The sequence below is a fragment of the Aethalodelphis obliquidens genome, unplaced genomic scaffold, assembly GCF_003676395.1.
Source record: "Aethalodelphis obliquidens isolate GAN/ISIS:26980383/991018 unplaced genomic scaffold, ASM367639v1 scaffold16, whole genome shotgun sequence".
Lineage (NCBI taxonomy): Eukaryota > Metazoa > Chordata > Mammalia > Artiodactyla > Delphinidae > Aethalodelphis > Aethalodelphis obliquidens.
In genome coordinates, this window is record NW_020837960.1 from 19244895 (window position 1) to 19263413 (window position 18519).

The window sequence follows — 18519 nt, forward strand, 5'->3', positions numbered from 1 at the left end:
GTGTGTGTGTGTGTGTGTGTGTGTGTGTGTGTGTGTGTGTGTGTGTGGTGTTGGGAGTGAGGAGAAGAAGCTGCAGCACATAGGGTGGCCTTGAGGCAGGAAAGAAAATGGTGTGTTTAAGGCTTGGAGACTAAGAGAGAGTGATCGGGAGAGTGCCTCAAGAAGGGGCTGGAAGAGGAGGTAGGCATGGCTGGTACAGAGGCTTGACTGGCATGTTGGGCTCCGTGTGGTGGATACAGCTTATCCTGAGGTTTTTCACAGCTCAGCCTACAGATCCTCCATTGTGGAGCACAGGCTCGGATCCAAGTTCACTTTGACCTCAAGTCACTCACTTATTTCGTGCATAACTGCTTGCAGAGGCCTCCTCTGCCCCTCCTTATACACCAGGCTTTCCCCTATCATTGCACCTGCCATACTGAATAGCCATCATCTATTTGTGTGTCAGTCTCCCCATCTTCACTGTGAGCTCCTTGAAGCTTAGTTATCCTTGTATCTCCATGTCTAGCACAGATTGACATGCAATAAATCGCTGTTGAATTAATAAAGTAATTCAACTGACCACCCACCACGGGGTCTTAACCTGGCGTCTAGGGTCTCACTGGGGGAGGAGGTATATATGTAGATAGAATTCAGGGCTGGGGAGTGTCTGTGAACTTAGGGGAAAAAAAATTACTTCCTTATTTCCATTCGCCTCTAACTGAAAATTAGCATTTCCTTCATTATGAATGTATACAACAAAACACAGTAGTAATAGTAGTATTAAGACTCTGTCACCCATAGAAGTCACAGCTATTTTCATATCACATTAGAGTTGTTGCAGATATCTCAAAATATAATTTACACTCATTACCGCTTCAAAGTTACAGTAATTATTAGACCTTCCACTAGATCTTGTTATTTAATGTGTCGAAAAAGAGTAACTCCTTATATAACATTAAAAATATTTTGATAACTGTATTTCAACATAACTGTCTTCCTTCATAGTCCTATATATTTTATTTTATGCATTTAAAAACATTACTCTGGGCTTCCCTGGTGGCGCAGTGGTTGAGAGTCCGCCTGCTGATGCAGGGGACACGGGTTCGTGCCCCGGTCCGGGAAGATCCCACATGCCGCGGAGCGGCTGGGCCCGTGACCCATGGCCGCTGAGCCTGCGCGTCCGGAGCCTGTGCTCCACAACGGGAGAGGCCACAACAGTGAGAGGCCCGCGTACCGCAAAAAAAAAAAAAAACATTACTCTGAGAGGAAGTCCACAGGTTTCTTTTTTTTTGGCCACCCTGAGAGGCTTGTTGGCGATTTTAGTTCCCCAACTGGGGATCGAACTCGGGGCCCCGACAGTGAGCACCGAGTCCTAACAACTGGACCTCCAGGGAATTCCCCAGAGGTTTCTTCAAGAGTTCATAACCAGGGAATTCCCTGCCAGTCCAGCGGTTAGGACTCTGCTCTCACTGCTGAGGGCCCAAATTCAATCCCTGATTATGGAACTAAAATCCCACAAGCTGTGTGGTGAAGCCAAACAAAAAAAGAGTTCACAACCAGGTGGTTAAGAGCCCTGCCCACAGAGTACAGCATATACAAATGTGTATACCACGCTCTCTGTAATGAAGTATTGTAAATTGAAAGTGTCACCACCCAACTCCCTTCCTGTCAAACAGGTATCGATCGCCTTTTCCTCTCCCATCCCCAGCTCAGGCCGTTCTCATCTCTTTCTGCCTCTCATTTGAACAAACCACTTGCGCACATGCTCTCAATTCTCGTTTCTGTAAGAACAGCTACTAAATATGAATACCTAGCCTGACCTCTCTCTGGGCCCTCACCATATTAAACAATGTCTCTATTTCTTGTTGTGTGTCCAACATTATCTCAAGTTCTCCATCTTTCTCCACGAATAACCTCTGTTTTCCAATATTGTATCTCCCCTCTGGTCGGATAACAAAACCTATGAATTCTAGACTTTGAGTTCCACAGTGTTAGGTTGTCTGTAGGGTGATTTACTTTAAAATACTTTAGTATTAACAGTGTGATGTAGTACACCTGAAACAAACACAACATTGTAAATCAACTAAACTCCAATAAAAATTTAAAACAAAACAGTGTGATGTATAAATTACCTTTAATCCATATCCTAGAGGCTGTTCACATTTGAAGTACACTAATTAGGAACCCACACTCCAGAGGGGATTAGTTAACATTTGAAGTACCCTCATCAGAAATTCATTCTCTAGAGGCAGTTACTCAAGCACTTCAAATCCATTATTGATTTACAAACGAAGTGATATGAGGTCAGGGATTTGCTTCAAAAGAATCCAGGAGGAGGGGCAAATAGGAAGGGACATGGACGAAACAATGTTGACCACAAATTGGTAATTGTTGAAACTGGGCGATGAGTAATATGAGGGGTTTATTAACATCCTCTGTATTTTGTATACATTTGAAGCTTTCCATAATAAAAAGTTTTGACATTTGTCATAATTGCAATCTGTACCAGAGTTTCTGTCTAAACATAACAGATTGAACTCTTGCCATCTACCTTCCCTCCTGAAACCTCACTAAAATGACAGGAAAGTGATTTCTTTTTTAAGTCATAAGCACGTAAAGTTGGAAAGAATAGAGAAAACGTGAAAAGATTTTGGAGGCTGGATAGACAATGGGTGAGTGATAAGGGATTAGCAGATCAAGAAAATGGGAACAACCTGTTTTACTCTATAGAACTCCCCCGCCCCCAGCAAGATCAGTAATTGATTACACCACATTCCTCTGCAAGTGAAGGCAGAAGGTTGTAGGTATAACAAAATGAGAAAGACTGATTGAAAATCTATTAGGAAGCAGCTAGGTACAATGTATGAAATAAATAAGCAACAAGATATATTATACAGCACAGAGAAATATTCCCATTGTTCTGTAATAACTTTAAATGGAGCACAATGTGTCAAATTGACTCACGATGCTACACACCTGAAACTAATATAATATTGCTAATCAACTATACTTCAATAAAAAAAAAAAAAGCAGCAGCTAGGTGCCTCTATCACCTGCCCCTACTCTGGCAAAAACTGGAGGTTTGTTCCACAGAAGGTAAAACAGAAGTTTTGAACTGAAGATAAGATGTACTAGTAAGAGGTATGGAATATTACTCAGCCATAAAAAGAAAAGAAATTGAGTTATTTGTAGTGAGGTGGATGGACCTAGAGTCTGTCATACAGAATGAAGTAAGTCAGAAAGAGAAAAACAAATATGCTATTCTAACACATATATATGGGATCTTAAAAAAAAAAAAAAACGGTCATGAAGAACCTAGGGGCAAGATGGGAATAAAGACACAGACCTACTAGAGAATGGACTTGATGAAACGGGGATGGGGAAGGGTAAGCTGGGACAAAGTGAGAGAGTGGCATGGACATATATACACTACCAAACATAAAATAGATAGCTAGTGGGAAGCAGCCGCACAGTACAGGGAGATCAGCTCGGTGCTTTGTGACCATCTAGAGGGGTGGGATAGGGAGGGTGGGAGGGAGGGAGACGCAAGAGGGAGGGGATATGGGAACATATGTATATGTATAACTGATTCACTTTGTTATAAAGCAGAAACTAACACACCATTGTAAAGCAATTATACTCCAATAAAGATGTTAAAAATAAAAAAAAGAGGGGCTTCCCTGGTGGCACAGTGGTTGAGAGTCTGCCTGCCGAGGCAGGGGACACAGGTTCATGCCCTGGTCTGGGAAGATCCCACATGCCGCGGAGCGGCTGGGCCCGTGAGCCATGGCCGCTGAGCCTGCGCGTCCTGAGCCTGGGCTCTGCAACGGGAGAGGCCACAACAGTGAGAGGCCCGCGAACCGCAAAAAATAAAAAATATATATATATATATATATAAAATAAATAATTAAAAATAGGTACTTTACTTCCAATAGAAAGATTAAATAAAAACCTTCTAAAAAAAACCTTCTAAATATCTACATCCCTTTTTTTAAAAACATCTTTATTGGAGTATAATTGCTTTACAATGGTGTGTTAGTTTCTGCTTTATAACAAAGTGAATCAGCTATACGTAAACATACATCCCCATATCTCCTCCCTCCTGCGTCTCCCTCCCACCCCTCCAGGTGGTCACAGAGCACCGAGCTGATCTCCCGTTGTGCGGCTGCTTCCTCTCCACTCAAGATACTGACATGCATCAGCGCCATCAATTTCACCTTCTTGAAGAAGTCTTACCTGGGAGCTTTTCACCTGCTCTGGACTGGTTGCCCTCTGCACATAGTGAACAGCTATCATCCTGGGGTCTCTTGTTACGTTTTCTTAAGGATATCTCTCTCCTAGGTTGGTTATATTACTTCTTGTAGGCCAGGTCTTCCTCTTTCTTAGTTTACTTAACCTTTTGGTAAGCACATCCTCCAACAGCTCCTGCTATAACATGCTGCATAGCAACCAACCACAACACCTCAAGTGGGCATCTAGCCTTGAGCCTGGGGACTAGGTTCAGCGGGCCTTCCTTTAACTAGTAATGCTGATTGGTTATAAGAATCACCTGGCATCGCTTCTCGGCCTTTTGGCTAAGATCAAGTGAAGAATCACCTGGGATGCTTATTAAAAACACAGACTCCTGGGACCCACCCCAGACTCTGATCAGGGTCTCCAAGGCAGGGACCTGGACATTTGTATAACAAATTCTGTCATCTTGCAAGTATGAGAAACACTGCTGTAGATGTTGGTTCTGTAAACCCAGGTCTTCAAAATTGGCCCCAGGCAGGCATATTGGAGCCAGCTGGGGAGACTGATAAAAATACAAATACTGCTAATTCAGTCCCAAGATTCTGATTTCAGAGACTCTGGGGTGAGTCTTGGGAATCTGAGGTTTTAACAATCCTCCCTCCCCAAGTTGATTCTGAAAGACAGCCAGGAGCCAGGGGACCAACGCTTTAGTAGATAGTGTGTCCACTTATACCTTTCATCATATTCCACTGATTTTGACCTTTACTATGTTCAAGATATTCCCTGCTATTTACAAAACCACTGCAGGAGAGAAAGGTAAATCAGTTATGACCCCTGGCTATAGCAGCTTCAGTCTTGAGTGAGAGACAGGTATACAAACAATTAGCTATAAGACAGTGCTAATCAGTGATCAGTATATTTGAACCCAATCAGATTAGGTATCCTTCCAATTGTCCCACACATTTATTGAGTGCCTATTTTGTGCTAGGTACTATGTAGGTTGAACACTTGACACTCCTCCAAATCTATACATGAATTTTGGAAACATGGGCTGACTTTTTGGTGGTTTAATTGCAAACCAATCTGAATCTGATGGTTTCTGGTTCTGACATTGTGTCCTCTGCTTTTGGAAAATCACTTTACCATCTGTCATCTCTCTCTCTTTTACTTGCTGGTGATATATGAAAATCTCAAGACATTTACTTACAATCCTATATAAACTCATTATGGAATGTTACTGCCCCACTCAGAGGATACCTGAAAATGTGTGTCGGAAAGACAGTTTTTGCTTTTTGGTTGTCATCATGACTCTTAGGGGAGGGTGGTGCTACGGGTGTTTGGTGACTGGAGGCCAGGAATGCTAAACATCTTGTAATACACAGGACAGTCCTGCCCCAAATGTCAATATTGTCCCTGTTGAAAAACACTGGAAGTATATTTCTGTCAGTAAGTATTGGGTTGAACTACATGGAACTGCTGTTTACGTAGGTCAAGAATAGTCAAATAGTGACCGTGTTATGTGGCTCAACCTACTACTTGTGCAGCTATTCAGAGCAGCCCTAGGGACCTACTCTGATTTGGGCAAAGAAGACCAAGAGGCTGATTTGGCTACAGGAGCAAATATGGAATTGATGTTCCTAGAGCTGAGGATCTGTCAAGGACTGATGACCAAAATTGTCCCCAGGACCCGCTGGGGGCAAGTATAGGGTGAAAGGTTGACCCTGTCTCTCTGTATTTTAAGTTAGAATGTAAACGTCCTTTCATTAATGCCCCTTTGGGTCTTCCGGGTTCCTAACTCTCCCCCAGCCAGTAGCAAGTCCACTGTCTGGTACCATGTATCATATGCAACACAATCTGTTACGGATTGAATGTCAGTGTCCCCCTAAATTCATACGTTGAAACCCTACACTGCTGGGATGCTATTAGGAGGCAGGGCTTTTGGCAGGTGATTGGGATTAGACAAAGTCATGAGGGTGGAGCCCCCATGAATGGGATTAGTTCTCGTAAAAGAGCCACAAAAGAGCTTGTCCTCTGCTCTCTGCCGTGTGAGGAAATAGCAAGAAGTCAGCAGTCTACGACGTGGAAAAGGCACCCTGATCTCGGACTTCCAGCCTCCTGAGCTGTGAGAATAAATTTCTGTTGTTTATAAGGTACTCAGTCTATGGTATTTCTGTTACAGCAGCCCGAACGGACTAAGACAGCATCTAACAATTTTTAAAAAGTTGGAGTAGGAAGGAAATGTTGACTCTATTGCTTCAAATGAGTAAGAGTTGGAAATTAATTGTGTGCAAGTTTGGAAGGCCTCCAGTATCATAAAGGTCCTGTGATAAAAGTGGATGTATTTTTCTTCAAGACAGCATAATGTCAAGAGATTCTTGGACTTGTCAATAAGACTATTTCTGGTCTGTTCTACTCTATTCTTACATTAGTCTGTCTATCTATCCATCCATCCATCCATCATTCATCTATTTACCCATCTATTATCTATTCATGTCCACTACATGCAGAGAGCTAGATGTCTCTATTTGTATCTACTCACTATAGAGATATAGTAAGAGTAATATGCGTGTGTGTCTGGTGTGGGGGGGGTGGGGGTTTAAGGATACAACAAATATTCTTCTTTTGGACTTTAGAGCCGGAAAATTAAATCCACCTTGCAAAGGGATGAGACCGGGAAAGTCTAGCTGCTTTCATCATTGCTCCTCTTTGCTTACATTGCATTTACTGGGGCCTCTCAACTCAACATCATAACCTCTTAGTGAAAAGGTCCACCACTGGCTCACAATAATATCTTTGTCTCTTAGTTTACATTCTTAAGAAGGATAAAAGCTAATGGATCCATTTGTCTCAGTTTGGGCAGAGTCTTAATCTTAATCCACATCATCAGCCCCTGACCACACTATGGATGGGTGACTTTGGGTTAGGTGCCCTTTCTGGGTCTATTTAGGGATTGTGGAGAATGGGTGGAGTAAGGTTAATTAGCATGCTAGGCTGTCCCTTTGAAAGCTGTGGATGGAACAGTTTAACTTAAAAGTCAGGTGTAACAGGAAAATCACCACCTATATTCAATTCATAGCCCTAACTTCCCCATATCCTATCTGAGAGACTTTGGGCAAGTCACTCAATATTGTTGAGTTGTAGTTCCCTCACCTGTAAAATGGGTGTGAGCATATTTGTTCCACAAGTTTGCTGTGAGGCGTAAATGCGATAAAAGGCGTGAGCAGAGCGGCTACGTGGAGACACAGGTTATGCTTCCATCGCAGTAATTTTATTGCAGTGGTGCCAATGAGATCTGAGACAGTTTTTGTTAGGCTCATGAGTGAAAATTGGTGTAACAAGACTTTTCAGTATTAGAAACGATTAAGGAATAATATATTTTAGATCATTTGCCGAAATAGCAATGTACTCCCTACAATTTAACTTCTAGGGCCTTAAAGTAAATTGCTTGGGACTTCCCTGGTGGCGTAGTGGTTAAGAATCCATCTGCAATTATACTCCAATAAAGATGTAAAAAAAATGCAAAATAAATTTTTTTAAAAAATTAAAGAAAATAAAAAAATAAATAAACAGGAAAAAAAAAGAATCCACCTGCCAATGCGGGGGACACGAGTTCGAGCCCTGGTCCGGGAAGATCCCACAGGCCGCGGAGCAACTAAGCCCGTGCGCCACAACTACTGAGCCTGCGCTCTAGAGCCCACAAGCCACAACTACTGAAGCCCATGCACCACAACTACTGAAGCCCGCCTGCCTAGAGCCCGTGCTCCGCAACAAGAGAAGCCACCGCAATGAGAAGCCCGTGCACCGCAATGAAGAGTAGCCCCCACTCGCCCCAACTAGAGAAAGCCCGCACGCAGCAACGAAGACCCAACATAGCCAAAAATAAATAAGTAAATAAATAAAATTTATTAAAAAAAGTAAATTGCTTGAAGAAATTGCTTTCCAAAGATTACAGCTGGGTAATTTTTGAAGTATGTCCACATTTAAGTACAGATCAAAGAAACCCATCTAAAAGAATTGTGGACTAAGTGATTCAACAACAGTGGCTTGAGCAAAGTTCTTTTTGAAAGGGCTATCTGGAAGATTAAGAATCAAACTTTGCAGGATTGGCAGTGGAAGGAATCATAGCATGTGAAATGCCTCAAATAAAAATTTATTGACTTAAAAAAAAAAGGAGTTGAACTCACAAGTGTAAGGTAGTGTGCTACATTGAGGGGCAAGTTTTTCGCTAACATCACAAGGGTCTCTGGCCCAATGAGTGGAGTTTGATAGTAATACTTGCTACAAATGTATGATTTTAATACATGAAAGCTTTACGGAGAGATGAAAAAACATTTAAAAAATGGCCTGTGTTTTCTTCTGCTTTTCTCCATTATTTCTTACTCCTGGACCTCTCAGGCATTACTTGGCCTTTCTGTTTTCAGACTAACTTGATGTACCCTGATGTAAGATCCTAAAAAGGGAGCTCACTCAGTGGGTCTGATGTGGTGGATGCTTGCCCGGGAAGTTCTGCGCATGCGTGGCACCATCTCCCGTGAACACCCATGGGAGGTCATGCCTGATCTCTGCTTCTACAGAGATCCTGAAGAGATTGAAAAGGAAGAGCAGGCGGCAGCTGAGAAGGCTGTGACCAAGGAGGAGTTTCAGGGTGAATGGACCGCCCCACCTCCTGAGTTCACTGCTCCTTAGCCTGAGGCGGCGGACTGGTCCAAAGGTGTGCAGGTGCCCTCTGTGCCTATTCAGCAGTTCCCCACTGGAGACTGGAGTGCTCAGCCTGCCACTGAAGACTGGTCTGCAGCTCCCACTGCTCAGGCCACTGAGTGGGTAGGAACAACCACTGAGTGGTCTTAAACTGTTCTTCCACAAACTCTTAAAATGGAAATAGGTTGATGGAAAATAAACAGTTTTTAAAAAAAAAAAAAAAAGGAGTGAGCAGAACATTGAGCCTATACATGGTAGGCAGTCAACAAAGACTTCAATTAACATTCAGAAACAATGTTAAGTGTTTACAAACATCTTAATTCTCCAAACTGGAGTTCTACTATGTTTATGAAACCTGAATTTCCTGTTGGTCAAAAAGCTTAGGAGGAGTAGACTGTTGTCTTTAAGCACACCATGCTTTCTAGATGTAACACTTATAGAGGACCCATTAGATGTAAAGTTTAAGGAACACAATGTCAGCCATGTCTGGAGTACAAAGTGAAAAGAAAATGCCTGAGGAAAATGACAAGTGACAGCATCTAATGTAAAACAATTGGACTAATAATTTGAAAGGAGAGCAATAAAATATTTAATCAAACGCAGAGTTGCCAAAAATCTGCCTTTCTGCCAATCCATCTTCCACCTACTCCTGGCATGGTTTCTAGGCACTAGTTACTTCAGAAGCAAAGACTCACTCACTCAAACCCCCTTAAGAGAAAAAGGATTTGTGATAAGTCCACATGGACTTAACCTGGATCAGAGGCCCTTCTAGGAGCCAGGTCCTCTGCCTGGTCCTTCTTTCTTCCTTCCTTCTTTCCTTTCTTTCCTGCATTGGGTCTTCGTTGCCTCACGTGCACTTTCTCTAGTTGTGGTGAGTGGGGGCTACTCTTTGTTGCAGTGCGTGGGTTTCTCATTGCAGTGGCTTCTCTTGCTGTGGAGCATGGGTTCTAGGCATGTGGGCTTCAGTAGGTGTGGCATGAGGGCTCAGTAGTTGTGGCTCGCAGGCTGTAGGGCGCAGGCTCAGTAGTTGTGGCGCACGGGCTTAGTTACTCTGTGGCCTGTGGGATCTTCCTGGACCAGGGCTCGAACCCGTGTCCCCTGCATTGGCAGGCAGATTCTTAACCACTGCACCACCAGGGAAGCCCCTGTCTGCCCGGTTCTTATGGTCTGCATGTTCTTGCTACTGCTGCCCTGGCCTCCTCTCCCTACCAACGAGCCAACTTTGTCTCAACCCTGTATACTTAAACTTGGAAGGAGCCCATCTGGCTGGCTTAGTAATAACCATAGTCCATATTGGCCAGAACCATCCTCTTAGGCCACCTCATGATCCTGTCTGTGGATGGCTGGCCCTGGGATCAGAACCTCTGATCCTTTTTATTCAATCCTGGTCAACACTGCCCCAACCAGTCCAGGGCAGCTTCCCTGAGCTACGGGCTGTAGGCAGGTCAGTTCCATCTAGGAGGAGAAGTTGGGTCTGGAAACCACTGTCTACCCGACAGACATGTCCAGGGTACATATTTTTTTTAAGACAGAAATTGAGTCATGATACCCCTTTCTCATCATTTGTTTTTAATTCTTAAATTCTTTGGGATTCCCACATTTTTTTTTTTTTTGGCTGTACCATGCAGCTTGTGGGATCTTAGTTCCCCAACCAGGGATCGAACCCTGGGCCCACAGCAGAGAAAACCCCGAGTCCTGACCACTGGACAGTCAGGGCATTCCCCCAACCCATCACCTATTGTGGTGGTTTTCAATAAGCAATATTTAGGACGCTTCTTGGCCTTACCCATAACTACCAAATCAGTGGCATGAAGAATAGAGCTAAGAGGTTGCTTTTTTTTTTTTTTAAGCAAAGTTGCCAAAGTTCCCAAAATGTGCCTTGTTCATTTCCAGTGAACAAGGTTTAGCATGCTAGCTGGCAGAGTTGAAATTCAATAAATGTTTGATGAAAATATAACAGAATGACAAGGTTTTCTTAAACTATCCCAATATATGAAAACCTACTTTCTTGTCCTAAAGATCTCCCCAAGCTCAGGTCAGTTTTCTTGATTCCCCTCACTTGAGGGACAGAGAGCTCAGCCTCATCCATGCTGAGCCGCCCAGTCCCCTTTCCCGCTCTCCATCCAGTCACAGGTGGAGAAGGGATCAAACGCCCAGATCTCTCCCTCAGTTCCACCATCCTTGCAAACATCTGCTCAGCACATTTGTAAGATCATTTTATAATGTATAAGCATAGAGTGGGCTAAATCCAGATTCGGGGAGGAGGTGTTCCGCTAATGAAAACATAATATACGGAACATAGTCTTATGAGAAGATAATAGTGGAGCACTTTGCACCTTCTGAAGCATCACTTTCCTGTCTTCCCCAAGAACAATGGGGTTGAATTCGCTTCTATGTGCATGATTAAAAGAGCTAAAAATAGATCACACAATTTTTCCAGGGTGATCTTGTTTTAAAACACAGTGTTGATAATGATCATCTTCTTTTTTCTTTTCTTTTCTTTTTTTTTTTTTTTTTTGCGATACGCGGGCCTCTCACTGTTGTGGCCTCTCCCGTTGCGGAGCACAGGCTCCGGACGCGCAGGCTCAGCGGCCATGGCTCACGGGCCCAGCCGCTCCGTGGCATGTGGGATCTTCCCGGACCGGGGCATGAACCCGTGTCCCCTGCAACGGCAGGCGGACTCTCAACCACTGCGCCACCAGGGAAGCCCGATCATCTTCTTTTTAAAAAGCCTCTCCCCACCCCTACCTACCCCCGAAAAGCCCTCCATAGCCCTGCACCGATTAAACGGCAAACTTTACCCCTTCGTACCTTTCCATTTGCTTTCTCCCTATTTAGAGCACCACTACCCCTTCTCTGATTGGGAAACTCCTTACCATCCCTGAAAGACACAGCTCAGCACTTGGCTGCTGGGAGGCCTCCTCCCAGGCACTCGCTGCAGCGCGAGCCCCGGACTCCCCGCTTGCTCCCACGGGGCAGTGTGGCCCAGTGTCCGTGCAGCAAACAACACTTAGATCACTGACACGGGTAGCCTGGCTCCATGACCAGATGTGCCACTGTGCGTCAATTACTTACTGCCTCTGTGCCTCAGTTTCCCCATCTGACAGCGATTGTAAAACTCAGTTCCTAGCCTATAGGGTTGTGCTATGTTGTACAATATAGTGCTTAACACAGCGCCTGAGACACATAATTACCAGGAACTAAATGTTGGTTCTTATTCATAAACGTTGTGTAAGGAAGCATCAGTGAGTATCTTGTTGAAAAACTATGCAATCCTAGGTTTTCTCTAAGTTAGTGGTAAGAACTCAGCATAAAGAAAATCAGGGCAACTGCTTTTTATATCAGGGTTTCCAACCTTACCTACCTGCAGGGGTTGTGATTTCAAAACAAGAAGTCCCACATCCCCATCAAGACTGGATAAGCCATAATGTGTTTGTAGGTGACCGTCTGTTTTTATTCTTTTTTTGGGCTAGGTGTTTTAGTCTAGCTATGGAATGGAGGTGAATATGAGCTCTTTCATAATAATGATCTGTATTTTAATAGGCTTGGTTATTAAAACAATAAAAATTTGTCCTGTCCCTTCCCTTCCCCTAGAGCGTGAGCTGAGATGTAAAGCTGAGTTAAATTTATAATGTGCTTCTGACCTTATGAGAAATAGGCCCTGGAGACAGCTTTCAAGTTGTCTAGTTCCTGCGAAATTATAATGGGTAGGTTTGGTTTTAGAAGAACTGTCAGTTAAGGCAGCTTTTCTTCCCCTACAGTATGACTAATAATGGCAGGTATTAAAATTGAAGCTAAAATACCTAGAATTAAGATTTTGGCAGAACATACTGAGACATTCCATGGTTTTGGACATTTTAAGTATATGCCTTGATGAAATGTTCACTTCTCACTTAACAGATTTTAAAAGCAAGAGGTGGAAATAAGTGACAGAAGTAAAAGTTATATGACAAATGTATCTTAAATGCTCCTCCAATGAATTTTAAAATGAAAAGTAGGGTAAGGGAAAAAAGTCTGAGTAGAAGGTTAAGTCTAAAGGATTGAAAACAGCTTAGAAAATCCTTGAGGAGAGTATTTCGGGAAATTTAAATTTCCTGCGAAGCTTTGCTCTTTGTGAGGATCTAATACTTTGAGAGTGGTTTTCACTGTCAGGGCTAATCTTTCAAACCTGGCACAAGATTATGAGTGAAAAGGTTTCACTTGGCCCATATTTGACATGAAGCTATCTCTAGTTTCCCTCTGGCTTTCAAAAACAGGCTCGCCCATCACTGACTGAAGTGGAAACCCCGAATCACTGCATATCTTCCCCTCTTGGGCCCTTGGGACCTTTCAGCACAGACCAGGCTCCAGTTGGCTGTGGAACGCTCTTGGACGCCCACTTACATTTTCTCCCCTTTAGTGTTGGCTAGGAGTAGACAGAGAGCTCTAGGCCATATGGGCTCCCTTTGCCCTAGTTGGCTGCACATTCTACCCAAATACAATGAGAAAAAAAATGGTTTCTAAGTGCAAATCGTTGTTCCAAAATTATTTTACTATCTAAAACAGGGCTTGCTTTATCAGGCACAAAAATCTTTCTCCACATTTAATTAATCATCACTCCGGTTCCAACTCTTACCCACCCTCCCCACCTCTTTGCCTTACTTCCTGTCCCGTCTAGTAGTTCTTCCGTCTCCTGATCTCTTATGGCATGGAGTGTTTGTCCTTTCTCCTTACTGGGATTTTGGATTTTATCATAACGGCTATTCAGCAATCTGCCTCCATAATTATTATCCATTGTTCATGAAAATCCAAAGCATAAATTTCCTTTAAAGATGGATCCATTCCCAAAGCCTACTTCCTCCCTTTTTCTGAAGCGAAACAAAGGTTCTATTTTAGACTAATAAGCAGCCTCAGAGAGGGTGTGAAGATCTAATGGAAATTCTCTCTTAACGAGTATATTTACTTATTAAATAAAAATGATCCGGTTCCCAAAATGAAACTGATAAAGTTTTTTTCACCCCAACTAAATACTGGATAGAGTGAAAGATATAAATTAATCAAGATGTTTAATGTTAAAATATGCCTATACAATGAACAATAAAAATGGTGGAGTATCTATTACTCTTAAGTATTTATATAGTATAAAAATTAGACAAATTTTAAAGGCTCATAAAAGACTCTTTTTTTCTTTTCTGAGTTATCTTTTATTATCTTTTCTCTAAAAGGTTAAGTGAACCTTTTTTGCAAATGGACCACTAATGTCACATACCAGTAGGGGGCACTAAAACATTGCTGTTAAACGTTATTAAAAAACACTTTTATCAGAGTGAAAACGGGTTTTTTGGCAACTTATCTTTTGCCCCATCAGGTTAATTGGAAAATGATGGAGGAAGATGGCAAGGGAGAGAAACACAGTTCAATTAGAAGATCAAAGCTAATAAGTCATCTTGGCTAAGTTTGCAGAGAAACATTTTCTGTGTAAAAACTAACGTGACAGTTGTGTAATATGTGTGGAATCAGTGAACTTCTGGACACAAGACTTCATGCTGGCTCTCTGATGCCCCATAACAACTGTGGACAATTACGTTTGGGGATCCCTCAAATGGAAAGAAATGGCAAAACTCAACTGCACGTGGTCTACTACGCCTTGTGATGGTCTAGGATATGTAACTTTAAAATCCTAGATTGTAATAACTTTCAGTTAGATGGTAGTTTGGGCTTGGACCCTTTGGCCATTCACTTGAGGTATGGCAAGAATATACCGTGGGGAACAGCTAGATGACATTCTCGGGTGTCGGGTGCCACACTGATCTGGTCAGTCTGGACCACTGGGCTCCCTGCTCTTTACTGGCAGGGACAACCCACGTCATGAGGTGAATGAACATCTGGTCCTAAAAAAAGTGAGTGCTCTGGGGCTTCCTGGTGGTGCAGTGGTTAAGAATCTGGGTTCGATCCCTGGTCCAGGAAGATCCCACCTGCCACAGAGCAACTAAGCCCGTGCGCCACAACTACTGAGCCTGCGCTCAGTAGCCCTTGAACTACAGCTACTGAGCCTGTGTGCTGCAACTACTGAAGCCCGCGTGCCTAGAGCCCGTGCTCCACAACAAGAGAAGCCACCACAAAGAGAAGCCCGTGCACCGCAACGGAGAGTAGCCCCCACTCGCTGCAACTAGAGAAAGCCCTTGAGCAGCAGCGAAGACCCAACGCAGCCAAAAATAAATAAATAAATAAATAAATAAATAAATAAATTAAATTAAAAAAAAAAGTGAGTGCTCTGCTTCTTGGATTGTTTATTTCCATGAGAGGGAAAAGCAAGCCCGTGCATGTCCCTTTGGCTATGCTGCACAGCTAGAGATTGTGCACTGAATTTAGCCTAGCCTGCGGCATCTTGTCATTTATTTTGCAAAGTTTAGTAGTATGGAAAGAAACCAGCAGCAGAGGGGGAAAAAATTCCTATGGCTCTGAATATGTTGAGATGGCTATCAAATACAGGGCCCAGCCCAGCTAGTCTCCAGTGGGGTAGGCTTGTGTTCTGTCCCTGCCAAGATGTTAAAAGCTCCCTGGGCAAGGTAATTCAGCTGCGCGGGGCATGAGATGAGGGTTTAGATCCAGACATGGGAGCAGCTGCAGTAATGTGAGCTGAGAGGAATGCAAGCGTGTGTGGGGAGTGTCGATTTCAAAAGCAGGTTCTCCGAAGAGTGTTTCCCTCCCCATCGAGAGGCCCGGGCTAACCTTATGACGAGGAAGGGAAATAACGAAATGTTGTCATCAGCCCAAACAGGTGGACGGCAGAGGCATGGACGATGCGCATGAGACCAAGTCTGACAGATGGGGGTGATCACCGACTGACAATTCACATTACCAGTTGTGATTCCAAAAGGCCCAGGCTGCGGAAGGCCTGCAAGGGAGCCACAGAGGTTATCTGGATGGCCAGTATTTACAACCTGGGTGGACCGGATCCAATCGCGACATCTGAGGCTTGTCTCTGGAAAGGCTGGTCTGGCATTAGGGTGCCTTCAGCCACATGGGCCTGGAGGGGTTGTGGGGTGGTGGTGGGAGCTTGAATGCACTTTGGGTAGCTGGGTGTGGGAGGGTGGGACCTCATGCAACCTGTAGGCTCCTGAGGGGACCACCAGAGGTCTACCCTCGCCTTATTCAACAGGCTGGCCTTCCCATTCAACGAGCCGCACACAAAAATGCTTTTCATCCAAAGGCTCTTTTTCCTAAATGTGGTATTTCTAAGTGCTCTCCAGAAGCCTAGTGAAGGTGGGAGAGAAGACCTCCAGGGTAGGGAAGGGAGAGTGAGGCCTTCGTTTCCCTGCCATTCTTACTTGTCCACATGATGGTTTACTGAGGGCAAGGGGTAGTGGACCTGTACAGTAGTGTGAGCTGAGAGGAATGCAAGCGTGTGTGGGGATGGTTGAGCCCTTTTGCACTACAGATGTAAGACTAACTGGAAGTGGAAGTAAGCCTTTGATGGAACAGAAAAGCCATGGTGGATGGTGGGTTGCCACTCAGCAGAGAGCCCCTCTGAATTATCTTTAAAAGGAATCTCAGACCTTGTAAACAAGTCTGCAATGCCTGGGGCTAATCCCACCTGCAGGCACTTTCATATATCTCAGTGGAGCCTCACAGCAGTAAGTATTATCATTCCCATTATTCAGATAAGGAAACTGCCTGGAGGAATAAGGAGTAAGAGTTTGAATCTGAATTTAGGTCCTTCAACCTTCCAGGCTAGTGATCCTCTCACCACATTTCACTGCCCTCTGTTGGGTTGGTGACGGAGGGGTAACAAGTATTAGATCTACTTACTAAAGAAGCCACATGGATTACTGTTTAAGAGCAAAGACTCTGGAGCAGACTGTTGGGTAGGTATCCTTGTTAGCTAGGTGACCTTGTGCAAGTTGCTCAACCTCTACGGGCCCCCATTCCCTCTTCTGTCAAAGAGCGCCTCCCCCACAGGGTTTGTGAAGATGCAATGAGTTTATATGGTACAATGCTTGGAACATCGTAAGTTCTAGATGCATGTTTTCCTCTAATGCTGACCATGCTTCTTGTTCATAAACCATACATTAGCAGCATGGATTTTGTTGAGACTTTGCTCTCAAGTTAGTGCTTTATTTGCTTAACTACATTTTTGGGTTAGGGCCCTTTAGTCCCTCAGTGGAATGTTAAAAATCTACCCTAACCTTTGGAAAAACGTAACTGATCCTTTAGCCAGTGGATTAGTTTTCTAGGGCTGCCATGACAAAATACCACAGACCGGTTGGCTTAAACAACAGAAATTAATTTTCTCATAGTTTTGGAGGCTAGAAGTCCAAGATTAAGGTGTCAGCAGGATTGGTTTCTCCTGAGGCCTCTCTCCTTGGCTGGCAGGCAGCCTCCTTCTTTGCTATGTCCTCACATCATCTCTCCTCTGTGTGTGCTCACACACCCCTAGTGTTTCTCTGTGTGTTCACATTTCCCCTTTTTATAAGGACACTAGTCAGATGGGATTAGGGACCACCCTAATGGCCTCATTTTAACTCAATCACCTCTTTAAAGGCCTTTTCTCCAAACGCACTCACATTCTGAAGTTCTGGGGGCTTCAAAGTATGAATTTGGAGGGGTGGATGCAATGTAGCCCATAACAGTCAGGTTCTTCAAACCCCCAAAATCTAGATGCACTAACTTCAATCTAAGATTGCAACAGGTACTATTTAAAGGGAAAAGTTGTGAGCTTGGAAGCAGTGTGATGACTGGTAGATACCAGTGGGAGTGCCATGTATGAGTATCACAGCACACTTAGGATTTTAAATTGCATAGGATATCACGATTTAAAAATTTCCCCTAGCTCTCCTCTCCTGCTGTCGTTCTCAGCTGCCTAAGAGAAGAACGCGGTGCAGGGCAGCAGATAGAAGTGAGTGTGGACTAAGGAACACAGATGTCCCCTCACCTGGGTCCAACTCAAGAAAGGCCTTTGAATCTCTCTGGGAAACAAGAGAGAGTACTTTATCCATTATGACCACCTTAATAATTTCTACATCACGACCCATTTAAAAATAATATTTCCATTATGACCAGTTTAAGAATTGATCAGCAAATGCAGCTATGAAGGTCCTTCCTAATAAAAAAACTTTCACACCTTTAAGTGTTTGGGGGTAACATTTACATTACAAATTCTTACCTTGACTGTGTAATTTTAGCAACTTTTGTTTCTTAATTTCAGGTCTTCCTGATTCCTAATTTAAGAGGTTTCTATGGTTCTCATCAATTTTTGTTTATCAGTGACTAAATTTGTTGTATGTTTTAATTGGATTGTGAAAATAAGGTGGCATTTACGATCTTTTAATAGAATCCTGGTGTGTACACATAGGAACGTGGGTGTGTACGCCCTCAGGCTTGCACGTTCCTGTGTGTGTGTGTGTGTGTGCGCGCACACACAGTGACACAGTTTTACAGTACCGTTGCCAAGAATAACTAATCTAGGAATAACTGCAGAATCTGATAATACAGGTGGTGTTTCTTGTTAAAATAATTTGTCTACATGAACAGACATGAATTCTTTTTAATTATAAAAGTGAATGTTAAAATTAAGCTACTGCCTTATTCCTAAATATTTCTTTTTTTTTTAACTATCAAAATCACTTT

General features: G+C 43.4%; 1 pseudogene; it reads left to right on the plus strand.

Annotated features, from left to right (window-relative positions):
* The first annotated feature begins 8364 nt into the window (after positions 1–8364).
* On the plus strand, positions 8365–8498 carry LOC113625865 (uncharacterized; annotated as a pseudogene).
* The last annotated feature ends 10021 nt before the right edge of the window (positions 8499–18519 follow it).